The 16984-nt window shown below is 45.9% G+C and overlaps 3 non-coding genes across 3 annotated transcripts; all 3 read left to right on the forward strand.

Moving 5' to 3' along the window:
* The first annotated feature begins 6837 nt into the window (after positions 1-6837).
* Positions 6838-7137, forward strand: LOC146854477 (signal recognition particle RNA). The gene has a single exon (XR_014959301.1).
* Positions 7138-10544: 3407 nt separating this feature from the next.
* LOC146854478 (signal recognition particle RNA) lies at positions 10545-10844 on the forward strand. Its single transcript, XR_014959302.1, has one exon.
* Positions 10845-14251: 3407 nt separating this feature from the next.
* LOC146854479 (signal recognition particle RNA) lies at positions 14252-14551 on the forward strand. The gene has a single exon (XR_014959079.1).
* Positions 14552-16984: the final 2433 nt, after the last annotated feature.

A 16984-nucleotide genomic window follows, 5' to 3' on the forward strand; every position in this document is an offset into this window, starting at 1 on the left:
CCACGCAGTTCAAAAATTCCACCACCCAATATAATAGTTATGGGGTTATGATCACTAAAAATATTCGATTGAATAGTGAAACTAAAGGCCTGGGTGGTAAGGTCAGCGGACAATATCATATGGTCTATAAAAGACCCGTGAGCACAGCCTTTAAAAGTTGGCACGTCATATACCTTGTCCTCCGGTACCAAAGACATAGCTACATACAAATTATTTTCATTTAACAAATCATTTAAGAGGGTTCCACATCTAGTGTGGTTGAAATGAAAGCCGTTCGCGTTGTTACATCCTAGAGACCCCATAGGGGTATCTCGAGGGTTACCGCAGGGGTGCACATTAAAATCTCCAACTATTAATAAATTGCGTGACATCACACCTGCGCCTTCTGCCAGCGTATCTTTCAAAGACATTATATTACAATCCCCTTCACTGGATGTAGCATTATAAAAGTTGATCAAGGTCAAATCACGTTTGCCTCTCTTTAAATCAAGTATTTGGACATTTCTGTTTGCGTGATATTGGTTACGTATAACACAGGAAAGAGCCAAATTAACAAAAATAGCCAGCCCCCCCTTTGCCCTACCTCTAACTGAGGGAACTGCTGGGCTGATAAAGCTTTGATATCCTTCAATACATGCGCTGTTGTCTTCCATCCATGTCTCTTGAAGGCAAATGATGGTGTATTTTTTAACATATGCCAACCAGGCAGGATCACTTATTTTATCGGCCAATCCTGCTACGTTCCAGGAAACTAAGGACACATTATAAGCATCATATGACTCGTAACCAGGGTAAACATCAGTAGAAGAAGATTCAGGTGAGTAATCTGGTCGATCAATATGTATAACTCCTGTGTTTTCTGTATCGAAAGAATTTAATTCTACAGGATGTAAGTTAGAAGTATCAGTCATGATAGGGGAATTATCAGTCATGATTTCATGGTTGGGGAGTCAATCCTGTTCGTCCAGTCCTGATAGGATAGCATATCTATTTGATGTTGGAATGGTAGAATAAGATGTCTCAGTTGGAACCCTCGGTTGTGGATATGAGAGTGAAAGATTTGACAAGAGGGAGCGGGGGTAGAAGTAGCTGAGATCGGCCGTTGTAATTCCCAGACTCCTACCCGGGGTATAGCAGTCCGCTATGTATGGTGACACCCTACGATCTTGAAAATTGACTATAATGACATCGCCCTGTTTGTCCTTAGGTCTAGGACCCAACCAATTCAGTCTCCTAACATGTAATATTTCACCGTTAATTTCAGGAGGGAGTGGTCTATTTTGGGTCAACCAGTACACTACTTTGTTTTTAAGTTGTTGGTGGCTCTCAGTTTTACCCTGGGCGAGAACAGGAACCCCCATTAAGGTCACTACATATGGAGCCGCTTCAGGGGGCAGGTCAATATGGGAACTTTTATCCAGTTTATAATCTGGGGGGGGCTGCCTGTTTCTATTGTTACCCGGGGGAGCTACAGGGTTAATAATTTGGTCTTCTCTCAAATCCCTCTTGGCGGTGGGTTGATTCTCTCTGTGTAATAACCTCAGTAGATTTTTTACGCAGGTAGGAGTTCAAATCAGTATTTAGTGAGATAAGGGAGGCATGAGATGCTTCCAAAGATGTTAATTGTGTCTCAATGTTCTTAACTCTCTCTACTAGAGGTAAAAGTAGAGCTCTCACCATGCGCTCGACATCTGACATTGAATTAGAAAAAGGAAACATGGGAAGCTGTGGCGGTGGAGTTGCTTGCTTAGTTCGTGGGGGAGATAATATAGGTTGGGGCATGGCTTTAGGCACATCCAAGTGGCGAACTTTTCTCCTTTTTTTGTTGGGGCAGTATATTTTTTTTTGCCACAGGCTTTGAACTAGAGAGCCTTCTTTTAACGGGATTCCCTTTAGAAGTCGAGGCGATATGAGTGGGGGAAGAGTCCACAGGAGAAGTACCCGTTAAGGGTCGCAAATTAGAAGAAAATAACCCAGTTTCATTCGAAATAGATATTACATTCAGTGTATCACACAATTGCGCGGGAAGACCACAGTCGGCAGGTCGTTCAGGATCCGAAATCCTGATTGGCGGAGAAGAAACCTGTTGAATTTGACCCAAAGAAGAACGCTTCTGGAACACAGGGTCTAATGAGAGACGGTGTTCCGTGATGGCAATCTCTTTTTCTAACACGGATGCCGCCCTAGTAATAAAATGGTCTAGAGTCCCCCTCACTGAGCCACCTAACAGGGAAGACCTTGTTTTTGTGGATTGTGTAGCCATAGTGAGTTACTATATGTTCTATTTCACAAATGTAAAAACACTAATGAACAATTAGACCCAGAGTTAACTTGCAGAAGAAACGGAAAACAGTCAACGGCTACAAAGGGCAGGTATCTTGTGCCCAGGCATGGAATTGAACAAAAGACAGTCACCTGGTTCTTAAACGAGTTGTTAAGTTTGGGTAGCCAACGAAAGAGGGATGGCCCAGCCCTGCCTTGTTCGGCCTTGGACGGCCGTAGACGGCCCGCCCTTTGCCCGGGCTTAGCCCGCGCGCGAGCCCGCGACGCGGGGAATGATTCAGATTTTAAAGAGCCTCCTGGCGCAGCTTCCGGGATGTTGGGGTCCGGGGAGTCTGGGTAATGTAGTTCTTCCCCCGTTACTCCACACAGCGGCCACACAAGAAGGAGCGCGGCGGCGGGAGAGAGGGGGCGCCAGGTGTAGTAGTCTCTACGCCTCTCTGGCAGGCACAAGGTAAAGCTCAGCAGGGACAGCCAGGGACAATGCTGTGGACGGCACACCCGCTCCACCGAGAATGGTTCAGATTTTAAAGCGCCTCCTGGCGCAGCTTCCGGGATGTTGGGGTCCGGGGAGTCTGGGTAATGTAGTTCTTCCCCCGTTACTCCACACAGCGGCCACACAAGAAGGAGCGCGGCGGCGGGAGAGAGGGGGCACCAGGTGTAGTAGTCTCTACGCCTCTCTGGCAGGCACAAGGTAAAGCTCAGCAGGGACAGCCAGGGACAATGCTGTGGACGGCACACCCGCTCCACCGAGAATGGTTCAGATTTAAAAGCGCCTCCTGGCACAGCTTCCGGGATGTTGGGGTCCGGGGAGTCTGGGTAATGTAGTTCTTCCCCCGTTACTCCACACAGCGGCCACACAACAAGGAGCGCGGCGGCGGGAGAGAGGGGGCGCCAGGTGTAGTAGTCTCTACGCCTCTCTGGCAGGCACAAGGTAAAGCTGAGCAGGGACAGCCAGGGACAATGCTGTGGACGGCACACCTGCTCCACCGAGAATGGTTCAGATTTTAAAGCGCCTCCTGGCGCAGCTTCTGGGATGTTGGGGTCCGGGGAGTCTGGGTACTGTAGTTCTTCCCCCGTTACTCCACACAGCGGCCACACAAGAAGGAGCGCGGCGGCGGGAGAGAGGGGGCGCCAGGTGTAGTAGTCTCTACGCCTCTCTGGCAGGCACAAGGTAAAGCTCAGCAGGGACAGCCAGGGACAATGCTGTGGACGGCACACCCGCTCCACCGAGAATGGTTCAGATTTTAAAGCGCCTCCTGGCGCAGCTTCCGGGATGTTGGGGTCCGGGGAGTCTGGGTAATGTAGTTCTTCCCCCGTTACTCCACACAGCGGCCACACAAGAAGGAGCGCGGCGGCGGGAGAGAGGGGGCGCCAGGTGTAGTAGTCTCTACGCCTCTCTGGCAGGCACAAGGTAAAGCTCAGCAGGGACAGCCAGGGACAATGCTGTGGACGGCATGTACCCACCCCAGGACAGGGACCATTGGTCCCTGCCCTTCACCTACCTGTAACGCCCCTAAATCTAGTATTTAGGGGCACCCTGAACCTTCCTTTCCCAGATTCCAGATTCCGAAATCCGAAGAAGAGCTAGAAGAAAGAAGACCTGCCCTGCAGCTGCTAAGAAGAGGAAGACACCAACTGCTTTGGCCCCAGCCCTACCGGCCTGTCGACCCTCGAACCTGCTCCTGCTCCAACCCGGCATCTCTTGTGGCCAGCAACCTCACAAACCCTGGAGGACCTGGCTACCTTTTGACTCTAAACCCCTGGGACTCCCATGGGTAGAGGCTCTACTCAAATCTACTTCTAATCCCTGGCAGCAGCCCGGAACCGCGAACCCTTCACACTCTGCACCCACCAAGCCTGGCCTGTGCCAGAGTGAACAAAGACCACAAGGACGACCCCACGGCGACTGTGACCCCGAGTCCGGCACCCAAGGACCTCCCTCGACACTCCTGAAGAAGCCTGCAGCCTCAGAACCAGGTGCCCCCCCAACCGCGATCAACAGAGGGTAAGATTTCCCGACACCAAAAGGTACCCCTGCACCCGGCGCCCCGCGGCCCCCTGTGCCCAATCCCGGGGTACCTACCTATCCTCCAACTACCCAACTTACCTCTTGAAGTGGTGGTGGCACCTGAAGAATCTTCGTCCCCGAGCTTGCAGTCTTTTTCTAAACCAGAGATTTCCCATTCAAATCAATTAAGCGCCCGAATGCTCAAAAGCACCCTGCACCCAGCCGTCCGAGTGGCCCTGGCAGTGCAACCTCTACATCTATCTACTTCCCCACTTGCCCTGGATAAGTGACGAGGAGCCCAGCTCCCACAGCCACGTGGCCTGCTAGTCAGCAGCCACCAACCAAGGCCCCCCTACCTCTCATAGGATAACATTGGGCCTAACTCTCTCTGCACCCGGCCGCCCTTGTGCCGCTGAGGGTGAACCAACTGTACCTACCTGACCCTGGGAGACGCCTGAGTCTATGCCCAGAACCTTAACTCTGCCAGTCGAGTACTTACCTTTAAACCGATAACTCAATTTTCTCCATAGGGTAACATTGACTGGTTTTTCCTGAAATTTCTTCCAAGTGTGGACTTTTCAAAACTTAAAATATTCACCAAAAATCAGCCGAGTAACGAAAACGAAAATACTCACCTGCTGTTAGGTGAGCTCCCAGTGCTGGATCTTGGTGCCCAGCACTGACTCTGAAAAATACTTACAACTGTACTTACCAGTAACCCAATTTTCTCCCATAGGAAATCATTGACTGTTTTTCTGTGAAATTACTTCTAAGTGTCAATTTCTGCAAACTTTAAATATTCTTTAAAAATCGTATAATTTCTGAAAACGTAATTACTTACCTGTTTTGGATAAAGGTCCCAGTACTGAGTCTAGGCACCCAGTACTGGATTACAAAAGTAACGAGAACATACTATACCTGCAACTTGAATTTTCTGCCATAGGGAATCTTAGACTGTTTTCTATGAAAAATTTTCTGTCAACTTTTAAAATAGCAAAATATTGTCTAAAAATCATCACAGTAATTAAGTCGACTTTTATCACTTGATTCCAAGTACTGACCCAGGACTGAATCTAGGATCCAGTCCTGGAAATCCAAAAGTAATCCTAAAAGTAATCTGTTGCAAATAACTTGAAACTTCCATTGAGCTCAATGCATTATTGTGTTTAAAATGTTGTTGCCTATTGCAACCACTTGTAACTTTCTACAAAAGTCAATTGTATATTGCAAAAGTATTTATATAAAGCATCTCATTCTGAGAAAGTATATTTTAATACCTATTGTTGGTTCTAAAATAAAACAAGCATATATTTTTTGTAGATAAACCATTGGCCTAGAGTTCAGTTATTGAGTGTGTGAGACCATTTGCTGACTGAGTGTGTGCAACAAATGCTTTACACTGTCCTCTGATACTGCCTTACTGCTCGACCAAGCTACCACTTTAGAGAGTAAGGTTATATCTAACTTTAGCCTCTGCCAAACCTCTGGGGACTGTGGACTCTGTACGCCGTCTACCTATTTGGGAACAGTATATACAGAGCCACTTTCTCACACTGCAGTTCTCCAATATAGGTCTGTCAAGATCATAACTCAATCTACCTTGATTTGGCACAGTATAAAATAGGTCAAGAAATCTCCTATGAAAAGATATGCAAATCTGTTCGAATCACTTTCCCTAGTCAGGGGACCCACTAGCTGGAAGGGGCAGGGAGGACCAAAATAGCTCATCGGTATAGAACACTGCATGAGCAGCTGATTTTGAGGTGGTAGAAGATAGAGTAATCCAACTGGACCTCAATAAACGGTTTCCTAATGTGCAATAGCCCCTGACCACCTCTGACGCAAAAGTGTAATCTCATACCTTTGCAGAATCAGGCATGCTTTCACCTGTTCAAGCTGAACTGACATTGGTCTTCTTGGCCAGCAGGAGTTCCTCTCTTGCAGCTGTTGAGGCTAGAGAACAGAATGACGTGTATTCATTCTTTATGGTAACTCTTCTAGCCCTCCCACTCCATACTACTTTAAAACTTCCGATGTTGCAGACGAGTTCCATCATTGTGACCCATGCTATTTTTCTCAATATTGGCTGGCTCGGCATAACAAGGGATGCCTACAGGACAGTCTAAATTGTGCCGGCAAGCTTCTACAGGGAGTCACTGGCAGATAAAGAGAAACTCAGCCCTAACCTGGCTCTTCTCTCTCACTCTCACTCTCCTTTCCCTTCTGTCCCTCTACCTGTCTCTCACTCTCTAAATACTAGTATTTATGTTGTATTCACTTCCCCGTCACAATCTTTCCGACCCTACTTCCTCTCTCCCTTCAATCAGTTCAACCCTCTTTTTTACTTTAGGAAACTCCACATCTTTTTTAAAGGCCCTTCCCATATTCACACTGCTTCTTGATAAGACATTTTTTTCCTTTCTTTGAAGGATAGTGAAATTGATTTTCTTGAAACATGGTTGGTAAACCATCAATTCATTCCACCTTACTTTATCATTATCCTTACTTATGGAATGCATTTCATCATTAGGACAGCTGCAGTGTTTGCCGGGCAAGGTGGCGTGTGCCTGTTGTCCTAGTTACTTGGGATGCAGAGGCTTGTGGATTGCTTGAGCTCAGGGGTTCTGGGCTGCACTCAGCTGTGTTGATCAGGTGTCCATGCTGCATTGGGCATCAATATGGTGTTCTAGAGGGAGCTCTAGAATTTCAGGTTGTGTAACGAGAGGTGCACCGACCCAGGCTGGAAACAGAGCAGGCCAAAGCTTCCATGCCCATTGGTAGCAGGACAGCACCTGTGAGCAGTACGTGTAAAACAGCCTGAGCAAAATAGTGAGACCTAGCCTCTCTTTTTTGACTCAAATGTGAAAGTTTTGATTTTTGCAAGGTGTAATAAATTATTTTCCCAAAACCAAATCTTTGTTTTCCTTTTGATATTTTTCCAGGAAATATGATGAACATTTGAACTGGGCCACGCATTTCAGCATAGCAGACAATTCTCCAGAATTGAGACATATTGCAACAACAAGCTAGCAGGCGGAGAGGACTGAAAACTCAGTGCAACCTAGAATAAATGGCTGTGTGATTTTCAGCAAGGATGACTCAAATGCATTCTTCCTTTTAGAGCACCTGTAGGATTAAACTGATCTGTCAAGTACAAAAGCATCCTTCATAGAGCAACTTAGAAATGCGCTTGCTGGCCCTTCTGCTGCATTTCTACGTCCAGCTTTAATTCATTTTTTGATTAGCCCTCATTCTTTTCATATGTGAATGAGAAGGAGAAATTACAGGGCCCTTCACTCTTTGAGCGAAACATGAAAAGACTGAGGGCTGTGCAACTCCCAAACGTTGGAGCCTCTGGCCTGTCGACCCTCGAACCTGCTCCTGCTCCAACCCGGCATCTCTTGTGGCCAGCAACCTCACAAACCCTGGAGGACCTGGCTACCTTTTGACTCTAAACCCCTGGGACTCCCATGAGTAGAGGCTCTACTAAAATCTACTTCTAATCCCTGGCAGCAGCCCGGAACCGCGAACCCTTCACACTCTGCACCCACCAAGCCTGGCCTGTGCCAGAGTGAACAAAGACCACAAGGACGACCCCACGGCGACTGTGACCCCGAGTCCGGCACCCAAGGACCTCCCTCGACACTCCTGAAGAAGCCTGCAGCCTCAGAACCAGGTGCCCCCCCAACCGCGATCAACAGAGGGTAAGATTTCCCGACACCAAAAGGTACCCCTGCACCCGGCGCTCCGCGGCCCCCTGTGCCCAATCCCGGGGTACCTACCTATCCTCCAACTACCCAACTTACCTCTCGAAGTGGTGGTGGCACCTGAAGAATCTTCGTCCCCGAGCTTGCAGTCTTTTTCTAAACCAGAGATTTCCCATTCAAATCAATTGAGCGCCCGAATGCTCAAAAGCACCCTGCACCCAGCCGTCCGAGTGGCCCTGGCAGTGCAACCTCTACATCTATCTACTTCCCCACTTGCCCTGGATAAGTGACCAGGAGCCCAGCTCCCACAGCCACGTGGCCTGCTAGTCAGCAGCCACCAACCAAGGCCCCCCTACCTCTCATAGGATAACATTGGGCCTAACTCTCTCTGCACCCGGCCGCTCTTGTGCCGCTGAGGGTGAACCAACTGTACCTACCTGACCCTGGGAGACGCCTGAGTCTATGCCCAGAACCTTAACTCTGCCAGTCGAGTACTTACCTTTAAACCGATAACTCAATCTTCTCCATAGGGTAACATTGACTGGTTTTTCCTGAAATTTCTTCCAAGTGTGGACTTTTCAAAACTTAAAATATTCACCAAAAATCAGCCGAGTAACGAAAACGAAAATACTCACCTGCTGTTAGGTGAGCTCCCAGTGCTGGATCTTGGTGCCCAGCACTGACTCTGAAAAATACTTACAACTGTACTTACCAGTAACCCAATTTTCTCCCATAGGAAATCATTGACTGTTTTTCTGTGAAATTACTTCTAAGTGTCAATTTCTGCAAACTTTAAATATTCTTTAAAAATCGTATAATTTCTGAAAACGTAATTACTTACCTGTTTTGGATAAAGGTCCCAGTACTGAGTCTAGGCACCCAGTACTGGATTACAAAAGTAACGAGAACATACTATACCTGCAACTTGAATTTTCTGCCATAGGGAATCTTAGACTGTTTTCTATGAAAAATTTTCTGTCAACTTTTAAAATAGCAAAATATTGTCTAAAAATCATCACAGTAATTAAGTCGACTTTTATCACTTGATTCCAAGTACTGACCCAGGACTGAATCTAGGATCCAGTCCTGGAAATCCAAAAGTAATCCTAAAAGTAATCTGTTGCAAATAACTTGAAACTTCCATTGAGCTCAATGCATTATTGTGTTTAAAATGTTGTTGCCTATTGCAACCACTTGTAACTTTCTACAAAAGTCAATTGTATATTGCAAAAGTATTTATATAAAGCATCTCATTCTGAGAAAGTATATTTTAATACCTATTGTTGGTTCTAAAATAAAACAAGCATATATTTTTTGTAGATAAACCATTGGCCTAGAGTTCAGTTATTGAGTGTGTGAGACCATTTGCTGACTGAGTGTGTGCAACAAATGCTTTACACTGTCCTCTGATACTGCCTTACTGCTCGACCAAGCTACCACTTTAGAGAGTAAGGTTATATCTAACTTTAGCCTCTGCCAAACCTCTGGGGACTGTGGACTCTGTACGCCGTCTACCTATTTGGGAACAGTATATACAGAGCCACTTTCTCACACTGCAGTTCTCCAATATAGGTCTGTCAAGATCATAACTCAATCTACCTTGATTTGGCACAGTATAAAATAGGTCAAGAAATCTCCTATGAAAAGATATGCAAATCTGTTCGAATCACTTTCCCTAGTCAGGGGACCCACTAGCTGGAAGGGGCAGGGAGGACCAAAATAGCTCATCGGTATAGAACACTGCATGAGCAGCTGATTTTGAGGTGGTAGAAGATAGAGTAATCCAACTGGACCTCAATAAACGGTTTCCTAATGTGCAATAGCCCCTGACCACCTCTGACGCAAAAGTGTAATCTCATACCTTTGCAGAATCAGGCATGCTTTCACCTGTTCAAGCTGAACTGACATTGGTCTTCTTGGCCAGCAGGAGTTCCTCTCTTGCAGCTGTTGAGGCTAGAGAACAGAATGACGTGTATTCATTCTTTATGGTAACTCTTCTAGCCCTCCCACTCCATACTACTTTAAAACTTCCGATGTTGCAGACGAGTTCCATCATTGTGACCCATGCTATTTTTCTCAATATTGGCTGGCTCGGCATAACAAGGGATGCCTACAGGACAGCCTAAATTGTGCCGGCAAGCTTCTACAGGGAGTCACTGGCAGATAAAGAGAAACTCAGCCCTAACCTGGCTCTTCTCTCTCACTCTCACTCTCCTTTCCCTTCTGTCCCTCTACCTGTCTCTCACTCTCTAAATACTAGTATTTATGTTGTATTCACTTCCCCGTCACAATCTTTCCGACCCTACTTCCTCTCTCCCTTCAATCAGTTCAACCCTCTTTTTTACTTTAGGAAACTCCACATCTTTTTTAAAGGCCCTTCCCATATTCACACTGCTTCTTGATAAGACATTTTTTTCCTTTCTTTGAAGGATAGTGAAATTGATTTTCTTGAAACATGGTTGGTAAACCATCAATTCATTCCACCTTACTTTATCATTATCCTTACTTATGGAATGCATTTCATCATTAGGACAGCTGCAGTGTTTGCCGGGCAAGGTGGCGTGTGCCTGTTGTCCTAGTTACTTGGGATGCAGAGGCTTGTGGATTGCTTGAGCTCAGGGGTTCTGGGCTGCACTCAGCTGTGTTGATCAGGTGTCCATGCTGCATTGGGCATCAATATGGTGTTCTAGAGGGAGCTCTAGAATTTCAGGTTGTGTAACGAGAGGTGCACCGACCCAGGCTGGAAACAGAGCAGGCCAAAGCTTCCATGCCCATTGGTAGCAGGACAGCACCTGTGAGCAGTACGTGTAAAACAGCCTGAGCAAAATAGTGAGACCTAGCCTCTCTTTTTTGACTCAAATGTGAAAGTTTTGATTTTTACAAGGTGTAATAAATTATTTTCCCAAAACCAAATCTTTGTTTTCCTTTTGATATTTTTCCAGGAAATATGATGAACATTTGAACTGGGCCACGCATTTCAGCATAGCAGACAATTCTCCAGAATTGAGACATATTGCAACAACAAGCTAGCAGGCGGAGAGGACTGAAAACTCAGTGCAACCTAGAATAAATGGCTGTGTGATTTTCAGCAAGGATGACTCAAATGCATTCTTCCTTTTAGAGCACCTGTAGGATTAAACTGATCTGTCAAGTACAAAAGCATCCTTCATAGAGCAACTTAGAAATGCGCTTGCTGGCCCTTCTGCTGCATTTCTACGTCCAGCTTTAATTCATTTTTTGATTAGCCCTCATTCTTTTCATATGTGAATGAGAAGGAGAAATTACAGGGCCCTTCACTCTTTGAGCGAAACATGAAAAGACTGAGGGCTGTGCAACTCCCAAACGTTGGAGCCTCTGGCCTGTCGACCCTCGAACCTGCTCCTGCTCCAACCCGGCATCTCTTGTGGCCAGCAACCTCACAAACCCTGGAGGACCTGGCTACCTTTTGACTCTAAACCCCTGGGACTCCCATGAGTAGAGGCTCTACTAAAATCTACTTCTAATCCCTGGCAGCAGCCCGGAACCGCGAACCCTTCACACTCTGCACCCACCAAGCCTGGCCTGTGCCAGAGTGAACAAAGACCACAAGGACGACCCCACGGCGACTGTGACCCCGAGTCCGGCACCCAAGGACCTCCCTCGACACTCCTGAAGAAGCCTGCAGCCTCAGAACCAGGTGCCCCCCCAACCGCGATCAACAGAGGGTAAGATTTCCCGACACCAAAAGGTACCCCTGCACCCGGCGCTCCGCGGCCCCCTGTGCCCAATCCCGGGGTACCTACCTATCCTCCAACTACCCAACTTACCTCTCGAAGTGGTGGTGGCACCTGAAGAATCTTCGTCCCCGAGCTTGCAGTCTTTTTCTAAACCAGAGATTTCCCATTCAAATCAATTGAGCGCCCGAATGCTCAAAAGCACCCTGCACCCAGCCGTCCGAGTGGCCCTGGCAGTGCAACCTCTACATCTATCTACTTCCCCACTTGCCCTGGATAAGTGACCAGGAGCCCAGCTCCCACAGCCACGTGGCCTGCTAGTCAGCAGCCACCAACCAAGGCCCCCCTACCTCTCATAGGATAACATTGGGCCTAACTCTCTCTGCACCCGGCCGCTCTTGTGCCGCTGAGGGTGAACCAACTGTACCTACCTGACCCTGGGAGACGCCTGAGTCTATGCCCAGAACCTTAACTCTGCCAGTCGAGTACTTACCTTTAAACCGATAACTCAATCTTCTCCATAGGGTAACATTGACTGGTTTTTCCTGAAATTTCTTCCAAGTGTGGACTTTTCAAAACTTAAAATATTCACCAAAAATCAGCCGAGTAACGAAAACGAAAATACTCACCTGCTATTAGGTGAGCTCCCAGTGCTGGATCTTGGTGCCCAGCACTGACTCTGAAAAATACTTACAACTGTACTTACCAGTAACCCAATTTTCTCCCTTAGGAAATCATTGACTGTTTTTCTGTGAAATTTCTTCTAAGTGTCAATTTCTGCAAACTTTAAATATTCTTTAAAAATCGTATAATTTCTGAAAACGTAATTACTTACCTGTTTTGGATAAAGGTCCCAGTACTGAGTCTAGGCACCCAGTACTGGATTACAAAAGTAACGAGAACATACTATACCTGCAACTTGAATTTTCTGCCATAGGGAATCTTAGACTGTTTTCTATGAAAAATTTTCTGTCAACTTTTAAAATAGCAAAATATTGTCTAAAAATCATCACAGTAATTAAGTCGACTTTTATCACTTGATTCCAAGTACTGACCCAGGACTGAATCTAGGATCCAGTCCTGGAAATCCAAAAGTAATCCTAAAAGTAATCTATTGCAAATAACTTGAAACTTCCATTGAGCTCAATGCATTATTGTGTTTAAAATGTTGTTGCCTATTGCAACCACTTGTAACTTTCTACAAAAGTCAATTGCATATTGCAAAAGTATTTATATAAAGCATCTCATTCTGAGAAAGTATATTTTAATACCTATTGTTGGTTCTAAAATAAAACAAGCATATATTTTTTGTAGATAAACCATTGGCCTAGAGTTCAGTTATTGAGTGTGTGAGACCATTTGCTGACTGAGTGTGTGCAACAAATGCTTTACACTGTCCTCTGATACTGCCTTACTGCTCGACCAAGCTACCACTTTAGAGAGTAAGGTTATATCTAACTTTAGCCTCTGCCAAACCTCTGGGGACTGTGGACTCTGTACACCCTGTACCTATTTGGGAACAGTATATACAGAGCCACTTTCTCACACTGCAGTTCTCCAATATAGGTCTGTCAAGATCATTACTCAATCTACCTTGATTTGGCACAGTATAAAATAGGTCAAGAAGTCTCCTATGAAAAGATATGCAAATCTGTTCGAATCACTTTCCCTAGTCAGGGGACCCACTAGCTGGAAGGGGCAGGGAGGACCAAAATAGCTCATCGGTATAGAACACTGCATGAGCAGCTGATTTTGAGGTGGTAGAAGATAGAGTAATCCAACTGGACCTCAATAAACGGTTTCCTAATGTGCAATAGCCCCTGACCACCTCTGACGCAAAAGTGTAATCTCATACCTTTGCAGAATCAGGCATGCTTTCACCTGTTCAAGCTGAACTGACATTGGTCTTCTTGGCCAGCAGGAGTTCCTCTCTTGCAGCTGTTGAGGCTAGAGAACAGAATGACGTGTATTCATTCTTTATGGTAACTCTTCTAGCCCTCCCACTCCATACCACTTTAAAACTTCCGAAGTTGCAGACGAGTTCCATCATTGTGACCCATGCTATTTTTCTCAATATTGGCTGGCTCGGCATAACAAGGGATGCCTACAGGACAGCCTAAATTGTGCCAGCAAGCTTCTACAGGGAGTCACTGGCAGATAAAGAGAAACTCAGCCCTAACCTGGCTCTTCTCTCTCACTCTCACTCTCCTTTCCCTTCTGTCCCTCTACCTGTCTCTCACTCTCTAAATACTAGTATTTATGTTGTATTCACTTCCCCGTCACAATCTTTCCGACCCTACTTCCTCTCTCCCTTCAATCAGTTCAACCCTCTTTTTTACTTTAGGAAACTCCACATCTTTTTTAAAGGCCCTTCCCATATTCACACTGCTTCTTGATAAGACATTTTTTTCCTTTCTTTGAAGGATAGTGAAATTGATTTTCTTGAAACATGGTTGGTAAACCATCAATTCATTCCACCTTACTTTATCATTATCCTTACTTATGGAATGCATTTCATCATTAGGACAGCTGCAGTGTTTGCCGGGCAAGGTGGCGTGTGCCTGTTGTCCTAGTTACTTGGGAGGCAGAGGCTTGTGGATTGCTTGAGCTCAGGGGTTCTGGGCTGCACTCAGCTGTGTTGATCAGGTGTCCATGCTGCATTGGGCATCAATATGGTGTTCTAGAGGGAGCTCTAGAATTTCAGGTTGTGTAACGAGAGGTGCACCGACCCAGGCTGGAAACAGAGCAGGCCAAAGCTTCCATGCCCATTGGTAGCAGGACAGCACCTGTGAGCAGTACGTGTAAAACAGCCTGAGCAAAATAGTGAGACCTAGCCTCTCTTTTTTGACTCAAATGTGAAAGTTTTGATTTTTACAAGGTGTAATAAATTATTTTCCCAAAACCAAATCTTTGTTTTCCTTTTGATATTTTTCCAGGAAATATGATGAACATTTGAACTGGGCCACGCATTTCAGCATAGCAGACAATTCTCCAGAATTGAGACATATTGCAACAACAAGCTAGCAGGCGGAGAGGACTGAAAACTCAGTGCAACCTAGAATAAATGGCTGTGTGATTTTCAGCAAGGATGACTCAAATGCATTCTTCCTTTTAGAGCACCTGTAGGATTAAACTGATCTGTCAAGTACAAAAGCATCCTTCATAGAGCAACTTAGAAATGCGCTTGCTGGCCCTTCTGCTGCATTTCTACGTCCAGCTCTAATTCATTTTTTGATTAACCCTCATTCTTTTTATATGTGAATGAGAAGGAGAAATTACAGGGCCCTTCACTCTTTGAGCGAAACATGAAAAGACTGAGGGCTGTGCAACTCCCAAACGTTGGAGCCTCTGGCCTGTCGACCCTCGAACCTGCTCCTGCTCCAACCCGGCATCTCTTGTGGCCAGCAACCTCACAAACCCTGGAGGACCTGGCTACCTTTTGACTCTAAACCCCTGGGACTCCCATGAGTAGAGGCTCTACTCAAGTCTACTTCTAATCCCTGGCAGCAGCCCGGAACCGCGAACCCTTCACACTCTGCACCCACCAAGCCTGGCCTGTGCCAGAGTGAACAAAGACCACAAGGACGACCCCACGGCGACTGTGACCCCGAGTCCGGCACCCAAGGGCCTCCCTCGACACTCCTGAAGAAGCCTGCAGCCTCAGAACCAGGTGCCCCCCCAACCGCGATCAACAGAGGGTAAGATTTCCCGACACCAAAAGGTACCCCTGCACCCGGCGCTCCGCGGCCCCCTGTGCCCAATCCCGGGGTACCTACCTATCCTCCAACTACCCAACTTACCTCTCGAAGTGGTGGTGGCACCTGAAGAATCTTCGTCCCCGAGCTTGCAGTTTTTTTCTAAACCAGAGATTTCCCATTCAAATCAATTGAGCGCCCGAATGCTCAAAAGCACCCTGCACCCAGCCGTCCGAGTGGCCCTGGCAGTGCAACCTCTACATCTATCTACTTCCCCACTTGCCCTGGATAAGTGACCAGGAGCCCAGCTCCCACAGCCACGTGGCCTGCTAGTCAGCAGCCACCAACCAAGGCCCCCCTACCTCTCATAGGATAACATTGGGCCTAACTCTCTCTGCACCCGGCCGCCCTTGTGCCGCTGAGGGTGAACCAACTGTACCTACCTGACCCTGGGAGACGCCTGAGTCTATGCCCAGAACCTTAACTCTGCCAGTCGAGTACTTACCATTAAACCGATAACTCAATCTTCTCCATAGGGTAACATTGACTGGTTTTTCCTGAAATTTCTTCCAAGTGTGGACTTTTCAAAACTTAAAATATTCACCAAAAATCAGCCGAGTAACGAAAACGAAAATACTCACCTGCTATTAGGTGAGCTCCCAGTGCTGGATCTTGGTGCCCAGCACTGACTCGGAAAAATACTTACAACTGTACTTACCAGTAACCCAATTTTCTCCCGTAGGAAATCATTGACTGTTTTTCTGTGAAATTTCTTCTAAGTGTCAATTTCTGCAAACTTTAAATATTCTTTAAAAATCGTATAATTTCTGAAAACGTAATTACTTACCTGTTTTGGATAAAGGTCCCAGTACTGAGTCTAGGCACCCAGTACTGGATTACAAAAGTAACGAGAACATACTATACCTGCAACTTGAATTTTTTGCCATAGGGAATCTTAGACTGTTTTCTATGAAATATTTTCTGTCAACTTTTAAAATAGCAAAATATTGTCTAAAAATCATCACAGTAATTAAGTCGACTTTTATCACTTGATTCCAAGTACTGACCCAGGACTGAATCTAGGATCCAGTCCTGGAAATCCAAAAGTAATCCTAAAAGTAATCTGTTGCAAATAACTTGAAACTTCCATTGAGCTCAATGCATTATTGTGTTTAAAATTTTGTTGCCTATTGCAACCACTTGTAACTTTCTACAAAAGTCAATTGCATATTGCAAAAGTATTTATATAAAGCATCTCATTCTGAGAAAGTATATTTTAATACCTATTGTTGGTTCTAAAATAAAACAAGCATATATTTTTTGTAGATAAACCATTGGCCTAGAGTTCAGTTATTGAGTGTGTGAGACCATTTGCTGACTGAGTGTGTGCAACAAATGCTTTACACTGTCCTCTGATACTGCCTTACTGCTCGACCAAGCTACCACTTTAGAGAGTAAGGTTATATCTAACTTTAGCCTCTGCCAAACCTCTGGGGAGTGTGGACTCTGTACACCCTGTACCTATTTGGGAACAGTATATACAGAGCCACTTTCTCACACTGCAGTTCTCCAATATAG

The sequence above is a fragment of the Triturus cristatus genome, chromosome 4_1, assembly GCF_964204655.1.
Source record: "Triturus cristatus chromosome 4_1, aTriCri1.1, whole genome shotgun sequence".
Classification (NCBI taxonomy): domain Eukaryota; kingdom Metazoa; phylum Chordata; class Amphibia; order Caudata; family Salamandridae; genus Triturus; species Triturus cristatus.